Raw genomic sequence first — 19481 nt, forward strand, 5'->3', positions numbered from 1 at the left:
TTCCCCATGACCCAATATTTTGCTGTATTTGACAGATATTGTACTTCTACACAGGTTACAAAAGCAAAAATAAATCATCGTTGATATGGTTTGAATCTATTTCCTCACCCAAATCTCATGTTAAATTGTCATCCCCAGTGTTGAAGATGGGGCCTGGTGGGAGGTCATTGGATCATGGAGGTGGATCCTTCATAAATGGTTTAGCAGTATCCCTTTGGTGCTGTTCTTGTGATAAATTTCTCACAAGATCTGGTTGTTTAAAAGTGTGTGGCACCTTCTCTCTCTCTCCCTTGCTCCTTCTCTGGCCATGTAAGATATGTCTGCCTCCCCTTCACCTTCCAGCATAATGCTAAGTTTCCTGAGGCCTTCCAAGAAGCAAAAGCCACTATGCTTCCTATACAGCTTGTGGAACTGTGAACCAATTAAACCTCTTTTCTTTATAAATTACCCAACTTCATGTATTTCTTTATAGCAATGCAAGAACAGACTACTTCAGTTATTAATTTTGTTTCCAAAAGTTGAAAGGAATGAATTAAAGTAGCTGGATGGTGATCCATTGTCTCCTTTTACCTGAGAAAAGTTTCTAGGAGGAAGAAGGGACAGTAAATACCCAGAGAAGCATCTTTGGCAACTAGACATCAAATAGATTAAATACATTGTTAAGAAGAATTTTGAACGCTGAGATAGCCTTAGTTGAATGTTCCATTGTAAATATTAGGTTGGTGCAAACGTAATTGCAGTTTTTGCCTTTAAAAGTAATGACAAAACCCACAATTACTTTTGCACCAACCTATGGAACCTAGTGTATATCAGAAATAATCCCTGCAAATGTCACATAGTTTATACAACCCTCTGGGCTGTTTCATTATATAAATATCCCCACTTTGTGAGGAGCCTCATGAGCCTTAGCTAGAGATCTCTTCTATTCTAGGACAAGGGGGCATATCTTGGATGGAGGAAGGGTTCCCTGATGTCCCAGATCTCTCTTTTTATCTGAACCATTTTTGTTGTTGTTGTTGGTTTTATGTTTAAAATAATTTAGTAACACACGATACTTGGTAAGATCTCTGGTTCTGTGAGTTTGTTTTGACATTCTGATCCTATGTGGATCTCAAAAATCAATTATTTTTCATAGAGATATAAAAATGATAAAACTCTTCTTTGTAGATACCCTCATATTTACTATTTGGCACAATCTTAATTCTTTTGTGTAGCCCCACATTTCCATGTTGTAATGTCGGTCTCCTGTTGACAAATTTTCTCAACTTCTGTTTGTACGTATTTTTTAAACATATTTTTACTCTGTTCAGAATTCTGGGTTTTAAGGGTTCTTTTATAAATGCTTTTTATTCAGCATTTTAAAAATAACTTAGGTTGGCTGTCATTCCTGTAGTTTTCCCTCTAAACTTACTTGATGTATCTTTGTCTCCAGTGGCTGTTATGATTTTCTCTTTAACACTAATTTTAATCAATTAGATTATACCACTATTTGGTGTAGTTTTCTTGGAGTTTATGCCACATGCACTTACTTGAGCTTTTTGGATGTGCACATTTAGAGTTTTCATCACAGTTAGATAATTTTCAGCCCTTATTTCTTTATAGATTTTTGTTCTGCTTCTCCCTTTTCTCTTTTCCTTCTTAGACTTCAATTATACCTATGTTAGACCACTTGACATTAATCCAAACATTATAGTCTCTATTAACTTTCTAAGACAGACTTCTTTCTATATTTTCTGTCTCTTTCTCCTTTAATTTCTTGCTGTTTCTGTTGATTTCTATGTATTCCAGTTCATTTATCTTTTTCGCTGTCTAATTTACCATTAATTCTACTCAGAGAATTTTTCATTTTAGCCATTGTATTTCTCCTAGTACATTTTCCTTAATTTGCTTTTTTTTTTAATTTTTGATTTCCATCTCTTTATATTGATGTTTAACTACTTGAAAATACTTTAAATACGTACTTTAATAACTGTATTCTATGTCTATCATCTCTTTTATTTTATGTATGATTATGGTAACTGAATATTTTCCTAGTTATTGGTCATACTTTCTGGCTGCTTCAAATATCTAACAATTTTTTAAAATTATTTATTGCTGGATACTATGATATTTACCTTAAGTACTGATATTATTATGTATGGTTAATGATTTATTTTTTCTTATGTGGATATATAAATTAGCCAGTAACATTTATTAAAAATTGTCATCTATCTCCAATGCATTACCAATGTTAACTTTGCTGTAAATGAAATATTCGTAAATGTGAGAGTATGTTTTTGACATTTCTCTTGTTGCTTTGAACTACTTACAATTTTTAAATAAATACTCCGACTTTCTATTTCTTCTTTTGACAATTTTGATAACTTGCTTGTTTCAAGAAACTTGTTACTGTTATGTAGTACTTAAAATTACTGGCAGACATTTGCAGGTGATATAATCTCCTATCTTCATAATATCCATAACATCTTTTTAAATTTTAGTTATGTCTCTTTTATTTCATATAATGGTCATTTATACTCTTATTTTAATCCATAATAAGTTGTTACTGTAACTCCAAGGATTTGGACTAGGTTCCATTGCTCACTGCACAGAAAGCCAATCAGTGAGACAATGAGTATTGACAGAGAAGAAGGCTTTTTATTCAGGTGATGTCAGCTAAAGAGATGGAAACCAAACCTCAAATCCATCTCTCCCAACTGAATAAAATTGTTGGTTTATAGAACAGGGAAGAAATATAGCTACCTGTGGGAAGGAATGCAGCAGGAAAACAGGAATTAGGAAGGGATAACAAAGCAGTCATGATGGATGAGAGGTCTGGGGTCTGATTGTCTGGATGTGGTGATCTACTGTGCTTCAGGTCCTTGCCTGAGGTTTGGTTTCCTGAAAAAGAAACTCAGATAAGAAAAACGTAAGTTTCAAGTTTTAAGTCCAGGTAGAGTAAATTTCTATGTTTATTCAAAAAAATCATAAATATTAGTTTTATGGGACAATTTGGCTGGTTTCAAAGTATTGCTGGAGATCTATTAATAATATTCAACTTGATAAAATCAAAGTTTGGCTTTATTTATAATTTTTCTATTGTATAAATTTATAAAATATATTTTTCCTCATTTATATTATTTCTTTATCTATATTTTTTCTATATTTCTATCAAGAAATATAATATTTCTATATTTAAATTTTATCATAAATAAAAATTAACTTCAAATTGATTTTGTTGGCAAAACACAAGGTTTCGAAATACTTGTTCAAATTTTAAAACATTTTTTCCTTCATAATTCTGAAACATGTATAAAGATTACATAAGCTCAGTCATCATATAATTAAAGAAAAAACATGACCCCAAAGGGACCAATGTTTAAAAGAAGAAGATAGCAATGTGGCATTTTCTAAAGTGGATGATTTGTGGAAGAAGTGTAGACTTGGGTTTTATAGATAATTGGAGGAACTGCTAGCCACAATGACTTATTTGCTTTAGAATCCTGGAACTGGGAACGTGTGTGTGTGTGTCAAGAAGTTGGGGGAGTTGGTGACTAGAATGATGTCCATTTTATATGACATGAAGGGTGTTTCCATCAAGAACTTTTAAAATGAAACAGCAATAAATTATCTTTGAGGTTCTAGAAATTTCAATGCAACTACCTCTACTGGTGATTTTATATTTTAAAAACAAAATGCCAGTTATGTTTTTAGAAAGTCCTCTCTCTTTCAAATCGTGAAAGACAATTTTTATTATTTAAGGGCAATATATAAACATTATAGCTGAAACTCAAGAACAGTAGTATTTAAATATCTCTTGCTTCTGGGAAATGTTCATTCTCATATCATACAGGATACAAGAAAATCCTTCACATGGTTGGGCACAGTGGCTCAGGCCTGTAATCTCAGCACTTTGGGAGGCCGAGGTGGCAGATCATCTGAGGTCAGGAGTTCAAGACCAGCCTGGCCAACATGGCGAAATCCCATCTCTACTAAAAAATATAAAAATTAGCTGGGCATGGTGGCAGGCGCCTGTAATCCCAGCTACTCGGGAGGCTGAGGGAAGGAGAATTGCTTGAACCCAGGAGGCAGAGGTTGCAGTGAGCCTGAGATCATGCTGCACTCCAGCCTGGGTGACAGAGAGTGACACCGTCTCAAAAAAAAAAAAAAGAAAAGAAAATCCTTCACATGCCACTCTCATAATTTCTACAGATTCTTCTCCACTTTGTACTAAAGTAAGAGACAAGCATTCTCTAACCACAGTATTTAATAGTGAAGATGTTTGTTAGCAACAGTGCTTTTTACCAAAGGGACCTGGCAATCATTTACAGTTTCTAACAACATCAGCAACAACTCACCTTTATTAAAGAGTTGCTATGTAACAGGCATTTCTCTAAGTTATTGTCCATATATTTGGGGTTGTTTTTGAGTGTAGTGGCACAATCATGACTCACTACAGCCTCAACTTCCTGGGCTCCAGTGATTGTACCACCTCAGCCTCCTGAGTAGCTGAGACCACAGATATGAACAACTACACCTGGCTAATTTTTAAATGTCCTTTTTTGTAGAGATGGGATCTCACGATGTTTCCCAGGCTGGTCTCAAACTTCTGACATCGAGTAACCCTCCCACCTCAGCCTCCTAAAATGCCGGGATTACAGATGTGAGCCACTGGCACCTGGCCATATTCACTTCTTGAATCACCATAATAACCCTATAACATAGGGCTATTTCTTACCTATTTTAAAAAGAGAACTATTGGAGGCAAACAGTTAAATAATTTGCCCAAATGTTGTGTATATATGTAACTTATTTATCTATACTGTTTATCATCGTCTAAAGGAATAGTCTAATTTTTTTCAGAACCATGTTAGTGGCTCATGCCCGCAATCTCAGCTACTTGGGAGACTGAGAAGAAGGATTGTTTGAAGACAGGAGTTCAAGACCAGCCTGGATAACATAGTGAGACCCTATCTCTAAAAAAATTTAAAAACTTATCCAGGCATGGTGATGCATACCTGTAATCCCAGCTACTGGAGAAGTTGAGGCAGGAGAATCCCTTGAGCTAAGGAGGTGGAGCATGGAGTAAGTGATCCATAATCGCACCACTGCACTCCAGGCTGAGAGACAGAGGGAGACCTTGACTCTAAAAAATAAATAAATAAATAAACAAACAAATAAATAAATAAATAAAAAGAAAAAAATTCAGTTGAACAACAGACATTTGATTGTATGTCCTGTACAATAATTCATCTTCTTTGGCTTATTCCTATTTCAGCTAAGGCATTAGCATACTTACCATACATTCTGTTATTTAACATTTTTCTACCAGGTAAATATCGCTAATATACTTTAGAATAAAGAAAGTAGTTTAATGTTTTCTAGGTCAACTTCTGACAATATAAGGCATGTAGTTATATAGAGAGGTGTATCTTTCTCTAGCATTGATAATTGTTTTACAGTCTTAATGTGTATGATTTTATAACTATTGCATCTCTGTAATCCATAATATTTTACCTATATTTCTAAATTGATATTATACCACTTTTTTCTTGGTTAACAAAGATCAGTTTTATAACTGCCAAGATGATCCTTACTTCTCTCACCAAATCAATGTAAATATATTGTAATATGGACCTCTCCTACTTTTCTCTAAAGATTTTCCTGAAAAATGGATTATAAACAGACTTGAGAAGGCATGTAACAATCACTAAAATAAAAGATGTCACACATCTCCTGCAGCTAATTTATTTGGGGTTCTCTGCTTGTTCCTTCCAGGGTTTCTTTAAGCATAAGGTGGTAATGGCTCCTCAGTTGTTAGCTCCAAGGAGTTTACCTCATCCTGTTGGGTTTTGTTCTACTCCTACCCATATCTTTCTTTATGGAGTCTCTCCATTGACTCCATAACAAACTGTTAGGCCCTCCATAAGTTTATCCTTGGTAAATCTCCTCTACTCAGTGATACAGAATCTGAGAATTACTCATAGAGGATAATTTATAGGGATAATTAAGTAGAAAGATAATTATTAAAAAGACTTCGGCATCTGGTTTTCTCTATAACTCTAAAGTTTTTTCTCTTATTTTTAGAGCTACTCTATACAGGTATGATAAATCATTTTGAAAGAATAAAACATACTGTAATAGCATTAATAATAACATTGGATAGAGCCAATCAGCAATAAAAAGGCACAAACTACTGACACATGAATTTCAGACATGATGCTGTGTGAGAGATCAAACACAAAATAAGCACAAACTCTTCTAAGCCATTTATACGAAGCCATACCATGACCAAACTAATTTATAGTAATAGAAACCAGAACAGACAATACTTGGGGGGGCAGACTGATAAAAAGAGGAATGAGGCAATTCTCTGGGGTGGTCAACTGTTGTATGTTTTCATAGAAATGCTTGCATTTGTCAAAATTAATTAAACTTATACAATGTATGTACATCATACCTAAAGACATAATCTATAAAAATTGAATAAGCAACATAAGAGTTAAGTGCTTTGTTGTTGACAGCCTCTGATTCAGGAAGTTAGCCATCTGGAATTGGGGATGCTGAGGAAAAGCCCTACCTGTACCAGTTCTGCATTAACTGCCATGGACACCTGTTCATCATTTATTCCTGTTTGGCCAAGATTGTCCCCATTTATGTATATTTTCCCAATGGATTAGTTAATTTCACCTCCAATCACTCCCAAAATTGAACCAGTTTGAAAGATAAATAATATGGTCATATTAGAATTAATTAGCCACAAGAGAAAGCAAAACCCCAGTTGGACTGACAGAATTAGTTAGCTTGATAGGCTCCTCAGCAAACTTAGTGAAATTTGCATAAGCATCTTGTTCCCATTTACAAACTCCTAATCTCTAGTGCTCAATATCAGAAAACGCCTCTTGAGACATTCTCTCTTACTTACACTTTTCCCCAGTCAACTCTCTATTTGCATCTTCTAATCAGTACTTTCAAATCTTTATTGAATTGGAAAAAAAGTCCCTGAAAATCTGAACTTGACAAATAATTACAGAAGGCTAATCCTCAAGTTGTTTAAACTCAATCAATATAAAACACTATTCAACATCTTGCTTCAGAAACCAGCTTCTCCCATAATATCTAATATTGTATCTAGTTGATAGCATAGTAAAGTATCTGAAAAAATGGACCCAAAATGTAATAAAAATAAACTTATATTTCTTTCTTGTTTCTTCAGGAAGAAGATGAGGAAAGTACCACTACTCTCCATCATTTAACCCAGGCTGACAGCAGCTCCATCATCTTCAATATATAACTTCCAATGTCCCCTTGGGCATTACCCTCCCAGGTAGCCAGAGAGGAGGAACAATCATGGAGTAAAATAAGTAGTGGGAGAGACGGATCGTGGATGTAATGGATTCGGTATTCACAGGACGCACAATACTTCTCACTTTTTATTACCTGGAACACAATCAGATGACCAGATCCAACTGCAAGGAAATATGGATAATGAAGTGTACATGTACGCCAGGAGAAGGGAAGAAGATGGATATTGATAAAGAGCAATTTCTGCCACATGTGCTGATAATCTCCCTATTGGTCTTCCTAATTCTCCTTTTTCTTATAATACATTATTTATATCACAGATAGAGAAGAATTATAGTAAAATATATCACATTATGTACTTCGCTGATACAACTTCTTTACTTCCCTATTAGATTTATGATATAATCCAAATTATGATGGACAGACTCTAAGGTTCTAGATATAATAGGTCCTGACTCACATCCTACCCACTGGGCTCCAATGACACAGCCTTGAACTTACCTAATTTGTTCCTGGTGTGAGGTCTCTGTATTAACTGCTACTTTATCTATTTTCTTTATAGCTACTTTATGCTATTTTCCCCATACATCAATTATACTTGTTATAATTATGTTCAACAATGAAAAACCAAAAATTCTACCATGGTGGTTTTTACAAAACAGATTTATTTGTCTTGCACAACAAAAATTTAAGGGTAGAGTGTCTAGAAATTTTCTGGTAGCTCAATCATAATGTAAATGAATCAGGATCCTTCTAACTTTCTGCACAACCATGTTTTGTGTAGGTCTTTTGTCCTCATGAAAGAAAGCCATGTGGTCTACCTCCAGGCATCATATCCATACAAAGGGAGGAATAAGAAGGAAGTCCTCAAAGTCTTCTTCCTACAAGAATTTGTTTATATATTCTGTTAGGAAAGCCCTATTTTCATATTTATTTCTTCATCACATAGACCAGAAATATGCCCTGTTGACATTTCTACATGAAAAGAAGGTTAGACGTTTTAGCTTTTATAATAGTAAAAGCAAGAATGAGAAGTACAGCATGTAGTTTTTGGATTACCAATTACAGCAACTTCCAAATCCCAGATCTTCAAAAGCACATTTGCTGATAGTCATTCAGTTTTAGATTAAATGTCACCTCTTTGAAGAGGCCTTCTATGTTGGTAATTTCCTATGTGCCACCCTATATTATTCTTTGCCTTGCTATGTCCCTAAGATGCTAACTTTTGTGGAGGGCTTCAATTGAATCCTTCACCTCTGACCTGTAGTCAGTGAGATTCTGGAGAGTGGAAAAGGCTGATTGTGGGTTACTCCTCTCCCAGCCCCCTCCTGCTTATCCTAAAGTTGTCTCTCCTGCAACGTCCTGCAGCTCCTCTCTGTCACACATCTCCTATAGCTAATTTATTTGGGGTCCTCTGCCTGTTCCTTCCAGGGCTTCTTTAGGCTGAAAGGTGGTAATGGCTCCTCAGTTGTTAGTTCCAAGGAATTTACCGCATCTTGTTGGTTTTTTTCTAGTCCTGCCTACATCTCTCTTTATGAATAGTCTCTCCATTGAACTTTTTTTAATCGCCCTGTTTGAGAGGACCATTTATGTCTTGCCAGCAACATAACATACCTTTTAAATTACCAAGTGTAAGGTACGTCACCAATAGCCCTATTCTCATCGCTCTGTTTTTTTTTCAACACTCTATTTTAAACTTGCGAAGGATTTACCATTATCTGAAATGATTTAATTATGTATACAACGTTCACCTCCCCCTAGTGCAAGCTCCTTAAGAATAGACATTATATCTGTTTTGTTACTGTGTTATTTCTAGTACCTAGTATACAGACTGCTGTATAATTTTTGTTCAAGATTTGTTGAATAAATACTGTGAATAAATTTTTGTTCAAGATTTGTTGAATAAAGTGCGACAGGGTGCGGTGGCTCACGCCTGTAATCCCAGCACTTTGGGAGGCCAAGGTGAGCGGATCACGAGGTCAGGAGATCGAGACCATCCTGGCTAACATGGTGAAACCCCGTCTCTACTAAAAATACAAAAAAATTAGCCGGGTGTGGTGGTGGGCGCCTGTAGTCCCAGCTACTCGGGAGGCTGAGGCAGGAGAATGGCATGAACCTGGGAGGTGGAGCTTGCAGTGAGTGAGCTGAGATTGCGCCACTGCACTCCAGCCTGGGCCGACAGAGCAAGACTCCACCTCAAAAACAAAAACAAACAAACAAAAAAAACCACTAAGGGCTAAAGTCATACTTGTTGATTGAATGCTGCCTGGACGGCCTCCTCCTGCAATAACCTGAGCTCCCACATACCTTTAGCTCAACACCATGCCCCATATAGATTCACCAAGAACACCTCTCTATACCAAATGTATCCACAGTTGAATTCTACCCCTTTTCTGGATTTCCAAGCTCCTGCTTATCACAAAGGTTTACAGTGGCTTCAGGTTTCTACATAAATCCTTCTTTCTTTTTCAGTGAAGATTTCTAAGTTAATTTGTTTTTCTATACTGTGGTCATAATTATCTTCGGCCATGTAAACTTTCACTAAGCAGTGAAGTCTATTTCAAAATTTAAGGAAAAATTACATGATTGCTGATGATAAAGGACACAAAGGACACTTGTACTTTGGTTTCTTAGTTGTGGACAAACCGACATGTTTTTTTCATTCTCAGAATATTTATGCTAATGTGGCTTTATATATGTCATAGTTCTAAATTTCGTGTCAATGACTGTTTTCCGACATTGGTTCCAAAATAGGTTAAATAGTCTATCACACTTTTATAAGTATTAATGGTTTCATTTTCTGCTCAGGGCAGTTTCTTAATAACTGTCTTTCATTGAAATACTTTCATACTCAGAAATTAAGGCTGCAGAGAGATTAAGCTGTGCTCCGAAGCATAAACATTCAAAACACAACAGGCAATAGGCACATTTCAGAGTTTCTAATTGAGAGATTGTATATCGGTTGGAAAAGGCATAAACAAAATGTAATCTGACATAGTTATAACATTTGGGTTAATCACAGCCTTGTTTAAGTCGGATGATTCATCTACCTGTGTTGTGTTGTTATTGTTATATATATTACATCATTTGGGGATGAAATGGAGTCTTTTAGTTCCCATTAATAAAGTATTAACATGGAATATCTTAAAAGTGGATACACACACACACACACATGAAAATTATTCAGAAAATGTGTCAGAAACAATATTATGAAAAACAAAGAAGGAGGTCAAGATTAGAGAGATCAGACTCAGCTTGAGCTTACTGAAAAAAAGGGCAAGTAAGAAATGTTAAAAGACTTCATGTTTGAAGTCATAAGGTGATAAACATTAAAAGAGTGCTAAAAAGCTCTTATGTTTATGTTTAAAATAATAGGTAGCTTCGGATGAAAGCCAACATAGAAGGATGAAAATAAATGTAATTTTTCAATAAAATATTGAAAGGGCTTGGCCCATCTGTGATCAGCACGTCATGGCTCGATATGCTTCATTCTACTTAACTCTTCTCTTCTCCAAAATTCTATGTTGCCTTTCAAGGAAGGTATCATCATTTACACAAAGGTGGGCAGGCATCACGTGCTGTCCTGCTCACCCGCTGCCACAGTGCAACTTTCAGCAAATTACTCTCTGGCTCCTGTCCTCGTATAATTTCAAAACCAGCAATCCAAAATAAAATTAAGGAAAATAATTGCAAAGGGATTTAAAGAAGCAGAAAGAGAAATTCAGCAAAAGCATGATGTTGGTAAACACATTTTTAAATCGGGGCCTCCCCAGTATGTTTAAAACTTAATAATACATTTTGAAATAAATGGTTACTTTCAAAATGACAGAACTATTTCATTCAACTTAAAATTGTAAAATGGGTCTATTATTGTAAAATTTACCCCACCTCTCTTTACTTTATCACTGTTTTCTTTTTGTGTCTTTGCTTTGACATAAGTCTAAAAATTAAATGCATGTAATTCCATGGTTCACTGAATATTATGCCACACCACTTTGCAGCATGTCACTAGCAGTGTTATTGACCAATTAAAGGATAGCATTTAAATTTTATTGTTTTTGAAGGTGGGGTAGCTCATCATATTTTCATTTCTCTTTTAATTCACTTCAAATGAAGACTTTGAGATTCGTACGTCATAACATAGGTGTGTTCGAAAGAGAAGGAAGGCATTTACCTAGCCAGCTTCATGTTACTCATAACACGTACCATATTTCACAGTTTGCAAACTTCAGGAGGGGGAAAAAAGGTTACAACCCTTATATGTGAATGGGGCCATTATATACTTCAAATTAAGCCAATGAAGAAATGAGAACCAAAAAGTACAGAATTGTATAGTCTTCAGTAAGCAGGCAAGTGACTCCATACAGAAGAGCCAGTGAGCCAAACAGAAAGCATAGTAGAATGTTTCTTCCAAATTTCTCATAACATGGACATTTCTATTTTATTCATTTTAAATAATGGAGCAACTTACAGGCTGTGAGAAAACAATATCCTCCACATATGCTTTTGAAAAGTTTTGCTGGACATGTAGACTATTAGAACACTATAGTAACAGAAAAATAGAATTTTTTAATTTAGAAATAGAATATTTTTCTATTCTGTGTAATAGAAAAAATTACACAGAATTATATATGATATATATTACATAGTGTGCATGTATTAAATATATACTTTTAAAACTAATTTTTATTACAAAGCAATATGTGAGAAGTTAAAAACAACCAAATAAAAATAGTCCATTACAATTACAATAATTTTTTTGGTTTTTGTAAAATTTCTGATTGGTCCCTTCAAACAGAGATTTTCCAATTCTTTCAAAAATTATATTAATAGTATTACAAAACGAGATTATCAGCAGATGTATCATTTAGAATAAATGTAATAATATATCCTACAGTTATTGTTAGTATAACACTTAAAAGAGGTTCTCAGAATTTGTAATAGCATATAAAGATAGTAATATAATGATTATTATTTAATATTAATACTAAATAATAGAATGAGCAATAGTAAGAGAATGATAGTATTTAAATTAATAGTAATAGAATTTAATAGCACTTAAATTGATATATTTATTTCAGAGCTCCATTCTTCCAATTTAAATTTAATTTAAATTAAAATTAATTTTCAATCAAAATTTCCTACAAATACTATCTTTATATTAAATTTTAATTTGTCAGTTCAATTGATTGCAGTAATAAAAATAGTGATAATAACTTAATCTAGAAGAAAAATTCATACCTAGGGACTTATACTTAAATTCAAAAAATAACTTAAAAATTGTATTAAATAAAAAATTTATGTTGTATATGTGAATGTGCACTTGTCAGTTAACAAGATAATTTAAGAATAAAATATATTACTATAATGTAAACTTCTGTGGAAAAAAAGAAAATTCAAATTCATTATGATAAAAAGGAAACTGTCAACTTTCTATTAATATATGGGCTTAATTGTATTCCTGATTTAATATGATTAAAAGACTAATGTAACATGTATTTTAATTGTCAATATTTGTACTAGACTGGAAATTGTTTATTTCAAGCATTTAAACATATGTTAAAATATTTTGATATAAACTTGGAAATGTATGAGGGTATACAATGTTTTCCAAAATTATTTTATGGGATGCACAGAACTATCTTTTGAAGACCACTGATAAAACATGTTACCAAAGTGATTGGAGTTAAACAGGAGATAAAATTATTCCATGGGAACAAAAGGAAAGAAAGGAAGACTAGTTGCAAATGGAGCTGTGGTGGATGATGAGGGAGGAAATTAAAAAAAAAATTGTCTTTTAGCTATAATGTTTTCAATGAAATCAGAAGCTGGGATGCAGGAGAGCTTTTATTTTAGTAAAATAAGTCACAGTTTGGTTTAGATGGTTAAGAGAAAATAAAAGAAAAGTGTCAGCATTGGGAAGATTTAAGGACTACTAGGGACTATTCAAAGATTGATAACCAATATGGTGAAAACTTTTCCGTACTGAAAATACAAAAACTAGCTGGGCACGGTCATGCGTGCCTGTAATCCCTGCTACTCAGGAGGCTAAGGCAGGAGAATCACTTGAACCCGGGAGGCGGAGGTTGCCGTGAGCCGAGATTGCGCCATTGCACTCCATCCTGGGCGACAAAGTGAGACCCTGAGCCCCGATACCAAAAAAAAAAAAAAGAAAAAAAGAAAAAGAAAGAGATTGTTAAGGCAAAATGCAATGAAACAGCAATAACATTAATGCATGTTTTATACAATGTCTATCGTTTTCAGGAGCAGTTCTGAGAAACTTAAGTTTAACCCGTGTAACACTTAGCACACAGCCTGCTACCGGAGACACCTACAGCAGAATGTAAAGACGGCTGAAATGATTCAGATACAGGTAGAATTTTGTGGTGTGTGTTTTGTGTAATATAGGACAAATTGTACCTGATTCTCTTCCAAAGATTTCATTAACAAAGATGTAAATACTTGGGCTGTGAAGTAATGTACAGCAAACTCGTGCAACTGTCATTTTTTGAGAACCCACAAAAGAGAGACTTCAGCAGCATGATGGAGTTCAAGTCAGTGAAATGAGAGAAACTGAAAAAGGGAAAGTCATCATAGCTGAGCACCTACTATGTACCAAACAAGACGCAAAGTGTTTAATGTTCATTACATTATTTAATTCAAAAGTAACCTTATGAAGTGGGTATTATAATTGCCTGCACTTTGAAAGTGAGAAAACTGACTCTCGAAATGTTTTAGTAAATTATACAGTATCACCCAAGTATTATGAAATAGTACTATGTCTCAACCTAAGACTTCTGATATCATAAGCAAAGAGAAACAAATAAACAAACACATTAAAAAAATCAGGATAAGCTCTTTTTAAGACAGGTGAAATACAGAAGTAGGGAAAATTGAGATATATATTAATTATGTATTAGTTAATCCTCTGGAAGCTGCTTTCAGAACAGGCAGCTGTTAACTATTAATAGTTCAATTGATGAGGGTGCCTTTAAAGATTTTTCCTCTTAAGTGTTTGGAATTCAAAATTACTACTGCAGAGTTACAGAGAAAAAGGAACATTTTCTCCTTCCTTGATGATAAGAAATGCATTGCATTATTTTAGTGGCTGTCAATTAAACACAAATTAAAACATAAGTAGTATTAAATGTGCAAAATCACATTCTTAATTGGGATACTAGCTTACTTATTTAATTCTCATCTCTGAAAAACGTTAATTGAGATGTATAAAAATGTATCTGTGGTACACAGGGAAGTGAGCTCTTAATTGTGAAATGAAATATCTCTCTCGTTGAGTTTCTCTCTCTTGTTAACAGACTTGATGACAAGTAGAGTACTTTATTAACTTCATGGATGTGTATGAATAAAACCAATAATTAAAATGCTCATTCTTAGAACTGACTTATTTACATGCAGTTCTGGCTGTCAAGCTTAACAATTATTAAATTGAGAACAGTGCATATGAGGACTGCAGTAGGATTCACAACATGATTCAAAAATTACCATGGATTATACAGTCATATTAAGAGGCTTTTGGATAAAATTGAGAGAGGAAGATTATTCCGGTGATATATTTTATAGCTTAATCATGTCTGAAGAGAAGTATAATCACATAATAATTTACCCAGCAGCAGATATGTTTTGGAGGCTATTTTAGAGTAAGAGCAATGTATTTTCTGAAGTAATGGTACTTAAATGTGTTTTAATATTGGTATGTCCTTAGAATAGAGACTGAATAATTGTTCTATTGAAATGTACTGTTGTTGTACAAGTGTATACAAAGACAATTTTTTACAAATTATAGAAAAAGAGAGATGTGTGTTTACTAATATAATATTTGATAATTTGCACTCTGTATGCTAAAGTATGTTCGTCCTTGTTTTCTTCACAATTATTCTGTCTAGATCACGTGGTCCTGAAGCAACCAGATTTCAGTTCATTATTCTAAGATAACTAAAGAAGCATTTGTTAATTTCCCCGTGATAAAATATATGTAATTTGATTATCTAGTGCAAGTTACAGATTTAATTAATAGAATAACAAATAAATGGTTTTAGAACATATTGCAGATAGCTTCCCCTGGTCTTTGGGGCAATCAGCTATAGCCTGACTTTCCACTGGAATTCTAAGTTTTAAAACTGGGTTATATTGCTTAGATGTTGTTATGCATTTATTTTTTATTTACTCCATTATTGTTCAATATTTTTGTAGCCAGGAAGCTGCCAGTACCAACTTTTGGCCAGATGATTTAATGAATGGACTAAAAGAGTGAAGCTCTACTTATCCTATCACATTTTTGAATAAAACAATATTTTGAAATGAAACTTAACATACATATATTTGCCAAAAACCACTAATGGCAAAGATTACCTTTTGTATTTTTAAAGCTATTATTAAGATCTTTTTAAAACTAATAAATTTTATAACATGAAAACAATTACTAATTCTTGCTTTTGAAAGATATAACTCCAGCTGAAAGGAAGTCTTTCACAGATGTTCTGAGAACCTCTTTTGATCATGTGATTACTTTGCAAATATTCCTGATAAGAAACAATAGAGAATGATTTCTGTCACCTCTATGTGATTTCCATAATGTAAAGTCTTTTCTGTACTTTAAGAATATCTCAAAAAAAGAATAAGCAATTTTTAGCTATTTAGGAAAATTAACTTTTAGTTTGAATGATGTTTGTTTTAATCACTGGTGAGTTTTCCAAGAAAATTCATTTATTTTGTAGTGTTCTCAGTACTTGTAAAGGTATTACTCATGATTTTTAAGGAGCATGTACAATTAGCAACAGAAGATAAAGTATGTGGTATCTAAAAAAAGTACAAGCATGATCTAGAAAGCAAATGAGAAAACAAAACATACACAAGAAAGAATATTATTTAACCAGATAGATTTTATATCTCATTGCTTGAAGAGAAATAATTGATCTAAACAAGGGTTCTCAAACTTTTCAGTCTAGAAATCCTTAAATTCTTAACACTTATTGAGGTCACCGTAGAGTGTTTATTTATATGGATTATGTCTATTGATATTTTCTACTTTTATAATTAGAAATAATAATAATTGAAAAGTTTATTAATGTATTTAAAATAACACTAATAAACCCATTAAAGTTTAACATAAATAAAATATTTTTATGGAATAGAAGAATATTTTATAAAATCAAACAAAAATTAATTAGAAGAGAGACAATGTTTCACATTTTACAAATCTCTTCACTCTCTAGTTTAATATCATACAGCTGAATTCTTATCTCTGCTTTTTATCTTTTCAAAAATTTATTAAATACTTTAGACAAGAATCCATTTTTATTTGTTTTCTTTTGAGTTAGGAATAAAATGGATACTTAATATGTATTTTATGAATGAATGAATCATTGAAACCATGTATTCAGGTATATTACTTTTGTTTTCTGAAAATTTGACAGTATGGTTTAATGCATCTTTTCATTTTCTTTCTCCTTAATTACACTCTCCTAATTTATATCAGATACTAATGTAACAAAAGCAAAATAGTACCTCATTGTGCTTAGTTTTATAAAATACTTTTACTCTCTGTCAGATTTTAACCTGCCTGTGGAAAGAGCTAAGTGAGCTGAGCAGGCACAAAATAATTATCTGTAGATTGGTATTCATTTAGCATGAAAAATTTCTTGTGTTAAAAAAAGATTTTACATCTTAATCACATTCCCAAATACCAGGTATCACTCTTGGCATAGTGATAAGAATCGTCTTACTGTTTAGCCTTTGAGAACAACAAAATTATAGAGAAAATTATCATATATTTAAATATATTGTCAAACATATGTATCATATAACACTTATGTAATTAGGCATCTTATTCATGTTATTCTTAATTTTTTTCAAACTGGGAATATACCAAAAGATCGTATAGTCCAAACTCTTCATTTTTCTTTAGAAAATTAAATCTTAATAGATGACATTTTCTATATACATTTAATCAAGATAAGAGAATATTTCAAGACAAAAGTCAATTTTGGTGTTTTTAAAATTTTGAACATAACTTTTTCACATAAAAAGTTTATTCAGGGATTATATCTATTTGGTTTTTTATGTCACTCAGCCAAGGAAGATAAACTTATGGCTGATTAGTGATTTTTTATTTCTATTAGAAATGCAATTAATATCTAGTAAGCTTAGTACAATTGTATTTAAAACTGAATTTAAATTTTTGTGGCATGAATATACTGTTTATTAAATTACAATTGCACTCAAGCCAGAAAGTAATTCTCCTGAAACTCCAGCTCTCAGTGCACATACAGACTAAAACTAGACTTGATGTTTTCTAAATTGATGTTAGAGGATTTATTACTCCACCTTACACCTGCACATGTGCAGACTACAGAGGCAGAAAGCTTAGAGAGCAAACAAGCAAAGGTAAATCTCCCTCCTTGTCACTTTATCTTTCCATTTGACAGTGAAAATTTGAACTGAGGGCAATTTACAACACCATTATAACTTCATTTGCTTATGAAGTATCCTTACCAAATATACCCAAAGAAAGATGTGTGGTAGCTTATTTTTAACATAACATGGAAGGTTTTTCATATGACAAATTCATTTCTATTACAAATATTTTCACTGAAATATCTCACTTTATTTTAAAACACGTAGTGAAGTTGTTAAATTAATCTAATGTTTTTCAAAAGGTTGTCATCTTAGGTTACTATTGCCCATTAACATGTACCACAAAATACATATTCATATAATACATAAAACATTATATGTATCTGTATGTCTTCTAATAGGCCAAGAGATTAGATAATAATTACTCACTATTATATAGATATTTCTAAAGATGATTTATCTGAATTCAGTAACATTTATTTAATCCTTCTTTCCTATAGAAATACAAGAATGTTTAATCATTTGCAACTTAGACAAGATTACACTTTATTATTCCGAGATATTTGGCAAATTCTTATAGATAAAAATAGTCATTCAAAGTAATATACTATTAACTTATGTAGGCAATACAGTTTGTGTTTCTATGTGGGCTTATTATACATAATATTTATATTAGAAGAATGCCCAGTCACTTTAACTTTTCAAGATGTGTTTTCTCCAGTGGATTTTCAGAGCATAGAAAAATACTTAAAATAGGCGTATTATGAGGATTCAAGATGGTAGAGTAACCAACACTAGGAATCTGTCTTTCTACCTAGTCAACAATTCCACTGGCAAAAATCTGTCTCATGCAACTATTTTGAAACTCTAGCATCTAATAAAGGCTTGCAATTTCCAGGAGAAATACTTGAAAGATAAATGGTAATTAATTTTGGTCAATTTCAGCTCTGAGCACAGTAGCAGTTACACTTACCCAACCCTAAACCCCTGGCAGGCAGCTGCGCACATGTTCCTGGAAGAGCTTGCACACAGCCTGCAGATGCCAGGGCAAAAAGACCCTGTCCTGCAAATACCAGGGATCTGTGCACTGACTGCTGATTGCTATTTTCAATCATAGAAGTGTTTACAAAGAGATGGGTAGCCATTGTTTTTGAACCATCTCCCACAGTTGCAAACCTCTCCCCATCTGGCTGAAATAACTTTTCAGGGATTTAAAGGGTCAGCTCATAATTTTTATCCAACCTTTATTTTTCATTTTTTCCCCTTTTGGGAAACAGGCATTTAGGGCTAGGATGCTCAAAAGCATCTGCATATGTGGAGAAAATTAGAAAGTGACCATGCCTGCCCACAGAAAGGGAAAAAACCCAGAAAAGATGTAAAAAGACCTTGAGTTTACACCTCAGGCTGATCCTTAACGTAGAGATAGGCAACAACTGTCAAAAAAGCAAAAACAATAAATAAACACAATAGCAAAACAAAACAAAAACCCAGCAAGCACTACTGAAGGGAAAGCTACTGATTTCAATAGTTACCGCATAATTAAATTCATTCAATTTTTAACAAAAAAATCACAAGACATGCAAATAAACAAAAAAGTATACCCCATTCAAATAAAAAGTGAACAAAAAAGCTGTTCTCAAGAAGATCTGATGGCAGATGTAATAGACAAATATCTTGAAACAACTATCTTAAAGATACTCAAAGAACTAAAGGAAGACATGGAGAAAAACAAGAAAATCATGTACAAACAAAATGGAAAGGTCACTAAAGAGAATGAAAATTTTAAAAGAAACTAAAAATATTCCAGAGCTGAAAAATATGAT

The 19481-nt window shown here is 33.2% G+C and overlaps 1 long non-coding RNA gene across 1 annotated transcript in view; it reads right to left on the reverse strand.

Annotated features, from left to right (window-relative positions):
- Positions 1-2619: 2619 nt before the first annotated feature.
- Positions 2620-19481, reverse strand: part of LOC134758275 (uncharacterized) — a 66113-nt gene continuing 49251 nt past the window's right edge. Inside the window, exon 4 of the long non-coding RNA XR_010133277.1 lies at positions 2620-2880. This is a non-coding gene — a long non-coding RNA (uncharacterized lncRNA). The remainder of the gene's footprint in view (positions 2881-19481) is intronic.

This window comes from Gorilla gorilla, chromosome 3 (genome assembly GCF_029281585.2).
Source record: "Gorilla gorilla gorilla isolate KB3781 chromosome 3, NHGRI_mGorGor1-v2.1_pri, whole genome shotgun sequence".
NCBI lineage: Eukaryota > Metazoa > Chordata > Mammalia > Primates > Hominidae > Gorilla > Gorilla gorilla.